At 42.9% G+C, this 5830-nt stretch overlaps 1 non-coding gene across 1 annotated transcript; it reads right to left on the reverse strand.

Moving 5' to 3' along the window:
- Positions 1–4646: 4646 nt before the first annotated feature.
- trnah-gug (transfer RNA histidin (anticodon GUG)) lies at positions 4647–4718 on the reverse strand. The gene has a single exon. It is a non-coding gene; the product is annotated as a tRNA-His (tRNA).
- Positions 4719–5830: the final 1112 nt, after the last annotated feature.

A 5830-nucleotide genomic window follows, 5' to 3' on the forward strand; every position in this document is an offset into this window, starting at 1 on the left:
GCACCATCTTCAGATTAGCCTTAACGTCGGTAGCCCTGCCCCGGGTAAACAGTGTATGATCGCTGGATGATTCGCTTTAAGTCTAATACTGCGGGTAATGGAGTCGCCAATGACTAGAGTTTTCAATTTGTCAGAGCTAATGGTGGGAAGCTTCGGCGTCTCAGACCCCGTAACGGGAGGAGTAGAGACCAGAGAAGACTCGGCCTCTGACACCGACCCGCTGCTTAATGGGGAAAACCGGTTGAAAGTTTCTGTCGGCTGAATGAGCGACACCGGTTGAGCGTTCCTACAGCATTTCCTTCCAGAAACCGTGAGAAAATTGTCCGGCTGCGGGGACTGTGCCAGGGGATTTATACTACTATCTGTACTTACTGGTGGCACAGACGCTGTTTCATCCTTTCCTACACTGAAATTACCCTTGCCTAACGATTGCGTCTGAAGCTGGGCTTGCAGTACAGCTATCCTCGCCGTAAGGCGAGCACAGCGGCTGCAATTAGAAGGCATCATGTTAATGTTACTACTTAGCTTCGGCTGTTGGAGGTCCTGACGAATCGTGTCCAGATAAAGCGTCCGGAGTGAAAAAGTTGAGGAAAAAATAAATAAATATATGAACGGTAATTAAAAAGTGAAAACCGTAAAGTTGTCAGGTAGCAAAATAGGTTGGCAACAAAACGCACAGCAACTCGAAAAAAAAAAAAAAAAAAAAAAAAGTGGCACCTTATTCCCTTTATAGGGCACTAATTTGACCAGGGACCTTAGGGCACTAATTTGACCAGGGACCATAGGGCACTAATTTGACCAGGGACCATAGGGCACTAATTTGACCAGGGACCATAGGGCACTAATTTGACCAGGGACCATAGGGCACTAATTTGACCAGGGACCATAGGGCACTAATTTGACCAGGGACCATAGGGCACTAATTTGACCAGGGACCAGAGAATAGGGCACTAATTTGACCAGGGACCAGAGAATAGGGCACTAATTTGACCAGGGACCAGAGAATAGGGCACTAATTTGACCAGGGACCAGAGAATAGGGCACTAATTTGACCAGGGACCAGAGAATAGGGCACTAATTTGACCAGGGACCATAGAATAGGGCACTAATTTGACCAGGGACCAGAGAATAGGGCACTAATTTGACCAGGGACCAGAGAATAGGGCACTAATTTGACCAGGGACCATAGAATAGAACACTAATTTGACCAGGGACCACAGGGCACTAATTTGACCAGGGACCATAGAATAGGGCACTAATTTGACCAGGGACCATAGAATAGGGCACTAATTTGACCAGGGACCATAGGGCGCTAATTTGACCAGGGACCATAGAATAGGGCACTAATTTGACCAGGGACCATAGAATAGGGCACTAATTTGACCAGGGACCATAGAATAGGGCACTAATTTGACCAGGGACCAGAGAATAGAGCACTAATTTGACCAGGGACCAGAGAATATGGCACTAATTTGACCAGGGACCATAGGGCCAGAGAATAGGGTGCCATTGGAGACAAACACTTCTGTTTGTTTGTTTGAGTTTAAGTTTATTTTTATTTTTACAGGGACAGTGCACATTAATCAACGTTTCGGTAAAAGTGCCGGTTTTAGCCAGCCGGCTAATTTTCAACCGCAGTCCCTGGGCAGGTTATTAAAAACAATTACAATATAGACAATAGCAACATAGAACAAGCAAGACATAGCATACAGACAGAGCAACATAGGACAAGCAAGACATAGCATACAGACAGAGCAACATAGGACAAGCAAGACATAGCATACAGACAGAGCAACATAGGACAAGCAAGACATAGCATACAGACAGAGCAACATAGGACAAGCAAGACATAGCAACATAGAACAAGCAAGACATAGCAACATAGGACAAGCAAGACATAGCAACATAGGACAAGCAAGACGTAGCATACAGACAGAGCAACATAGAACAAGCAAGACATAGCATACAGACATAGCAACATAGGACAAGCAAGACGTAGCATACAGACAGAGCAACATAGAACAAAAAGCAGCAGGACAAAACCCATAAAAGCAACAAAGTGTTTCGACACCTCACAAGTTACAGACAACATGGAGAACGGCAACACACAGCTAGGGACCATGTTCACACATCTGATTGACCTTTAGCCAGGTCTTCAAGCATTTTGTGAAAGTGTGATATGTGGTGCAGTTATGTGTGTCTGATGGCAGTGTATTCCAGACATGGGAAGCTCTCACAGAGAATGCAGATTTACTAAAGGTGCTTTTCCTTAAGGGAACTATACAGTCACCTCTCATGGCAGACCTTGTGGATCTGCTGCCACATGTTTGGGTTTTGGCTAACAGTTGGCTAATAAGGAACATAGTAGCAAGCTTGTTAAATAAACTAAATGAAAAGTAGTGTGTGAGATGAGAGATAAACTAGCTAGCTGGTCCCAATATGAGCACTCAATTTGCTGCCTAGACCTACACGGGGAGGTGGTCCTTTTGTTCCAGGCGAGAGGGATTTATATGTGGACCAAACAACCAGGGAGGGCCAGTCAGCTAGCCAGATCACTGACAACTCGCTGCAGAAGTACGTTGGTGGTGTAGGGTATAATGATAGATGGATGGGGGAATATTTGCTATAATGGTTAACTGACTGTTCACTGAGATGGTTGTCAGTGTTTTGACATAATTAGCTAGTTAATGCTGTTGACAAGGGTACCTGTAACTACCTAGCCATTTATTCCAATGACCAGGTCCTAGAGCACACCATTTATTCCAATGACCAGGTCATAGAGCACACCATTTATTCCAATGACCAGGTCATAGAGCACACCATTTATTCCAATGACCAGGTCCTAGAGCACACCATTTATTCCAATGACCAGGTCATAGAGCACACCATTTATTCCAATGACCAGGTCATAGAGCACACCATTTATTCCAATGACCAGGTCCTAGAGCACACCATTTATTCCAATGACCAGGTCCTAGAGCACACCATTTATTCCAATGACCAGGTCATAGAGCACACCATTTATTCCAATGACCAGGTCATAGAGCACACCATTTATTCCAAATAAATGTTATGTGTTAGCTATCTTCTAACGCTAGCTTGTAAATTACAAATCTGCCTATTCCGCTGTTTGATAAAGAAGTGACAGCTGATGCAAGCTAAGTAGCAGACTGTTGTTCTGGGCCAGCTGATAGAGAACGGCCTGTTGTTTTTCCTCATCTCTCCTACTAATAGACAGCTAACTAACTAACTAGTTACTACCCCGGACAACAACAGCCCAAGAGAGACCTGTCTGCAGCTAACTAACTAGTTACTACCCCGGACAACAGTCCCATTGAAAGATAGTTCTGTAGCTGGCTAGTTAGCAAGGTTTGGTAACCAGGTTAGCTACTTATCCGGACAACAACCCAAACATTACAGAGGCCCATATGCAGCTAGTTATATTGACCCTGTTAGCTAACGTTAAAACTAGTTAACCCTGGTCTCTGGCCCGTTCCCCGGTCCAGTTCTATACCTGAAGCGGTGTACCCTGGTCTCTGACCCGTCCCCCGGTCCAGTTCTATACCTGAGGCGGTGTACCCTGGTCTCTGACCCGTCCCCCGGTCCAGTTCTATACCTGAGGCGGTGTACCCTGGTCTCTGACCCGTCCCCGGTCCAGTTCTATACCTGAGGCGGTGTACCTTTGTCTGTTGTTTGCCAAAATGGCACTATTGGTTTGTCATAAATCGGGCTAGATGTTAGCAACAGTACATCATAATAGACTAAAACTAAAACGTCTGGTTTAGCAGAGATCCAGTTCATAGGAGATATTAATCCCAGTGGGCAGAAGATTCATCACCGCACCAAGCAGACCGTCGACTAAAAGCATTTATACGTTGTCATGCTGCGTCACCCGGTTGCTGAGATAATCGTCACGCAATTACATCTTAAATTGAGGGTATAAATCGAGCGGTCGAGTAAATTAATCGAGCAAACTATTATTATTATTTTTGTATTAACAAATCAATGCAAAAAGTACATGGGAAGCACAAGTATATATAAAGAATATGCTAATTACATTTGGGCTATTGGGTACAATATCACATTAAACAAGGACCTTAAGAGGCATACACACATTTATAATTATAACAGCTTTTTTGTTGGCTGAGTATTTCATTGTCTTAAAATATAAATTTAATTTTCGATCTCTGCATAGAGTCAGAGCAAGGCAAAGCTGCTGCGTTGAAAACGCCAGTCGGAACTAAGTAACTCGGGAATTTTCGACCTGCTGATTTGTTGAGCTTACAACCAGATAGCCTGTCGGAAATGTCCGAGTTTCCTAGTTCCGAAAAGCGTGTATGAATCGATTCCTTGATTCCCGATGGTCGCAAACATTTTCTTAAAATGACGTAACCCTGCGTGGATTGGCTGCTCGAGGAGAATATAGAGAAACGATTGGTTAAAATGTTTTGTAGGCGTGTAGAAAGAGTGGGTGATATGCCATAGATGTCTATGGGTAATGCTCGGTTTGACTCAGTCCACGCATATATTCTATATTTCCCCCATGAAAAACTGGAATAGATATGATTACAAAGCATAGTTATTACGTTTAGAACACGTTTTCTAAAAAAAAAATAACCCTTTTGCCGTGACATTGTGTATCGCAATGCCGTGACCCGGATTCGAACCGGGGTTGCTGCGGCCACAACGCAGAGTACTAACCACTATACGATCACGGCGAGCTACCAGGGCTTAAACTCACTTGGGAGATATTCCCCGAATACTGTTCATCGAAAGATCAAGCAATTGCTCATGCTGATATTAACACATGGTACGGGGCTGATTTTGCCCAATGCGGGGACTTCTTCTGGACTAATAAACGAAACCAGGCCACATGGAATAATCCACAGAGTGTATTTAGGACTGGTAATGTCTGTTACTGTTTACGCTCTCTGCCTGGTTGAACTAACAGTAATTACGTTGTAATACATATTTTCACTCTGAATAAACTGTTTACTTGTTTATAGTCTGAATCGATCCTTGACCGGCTCACCCATCTACATATCCAATTGTTAGCAACACTAACAACATGAACCCGACAGGTATTCACACAACTGTCAACTACGTACTTAAAAAAAAAAACAATATGAATACTGTACAATGAAAATAAAACCATGTATTTGGTGTATTGTAGGCATCACATAGCACATGATGCGAGTGTATTGTCTCACTAACAATGATTTAGCTGATAGTTGCTTTATTGAAGTTTCCATTATAATGATTGTGATAGGTGTTTTTTTTTTAGAATACAGAACGTCGCTCAAAATATCAGACTTTTGATATAAGACATGTCAAGTTTAATGTGTTTATATGGCTGAAGAAACACTCCATAACATGTAGTCAATTACAGAAACATTTTGTTTTTTGTTCAACAAAAATGTATCATATAAAATAACGGAATCCAGTACACACCAGCTGGTACACCTACACTATATATAGTGGTATATATTATAGGTCCACCAGTGTAGTTTCTTCAGAGGTGTTAGATGCAGTCCTCGTATTGAGACTTGTTTTGGAGGAGATGTGCAGCTAGAAACGCAATGGGATTAGTGAAGAAAAGCTAGGATTAATAAAAATCAGTCATCAAATAAAACCAATAAAACAATTAGGGATTTCATCAATGTGGGAATAACTATTCTTTATTTCAGTGCCCAGCTACAACACAGGCTGATGTGAGACTGGGAAAGGAAATGTATTGGAGCCTGGTTTCTCTCTAGGTTTCTTCTTAGGTTCCTGCCTTTCTAGGGAGTTTTTCCCAGCCACTGTGCTTCTGCCTCTGCATTGCTTGCTC

The sequence above is a fragment of the Oncorhynchus nerka genome, linkage group LG16, assembly GCF_034236695.1.
Source record: "Oncorhynchus nerka isolate Pitt River linkage group LG16, Oner_Uvic_2.0, whole genome shotgun sequence".
In the NCBI taxonomy this organism is placed as follows: domain Eukaryota; kingdom Metazoa; phylum Chordata; class Actinopteri; order Salmoniformes; family Salmonidae; genus Oncorhynchus; species Oncorhynchus nerka.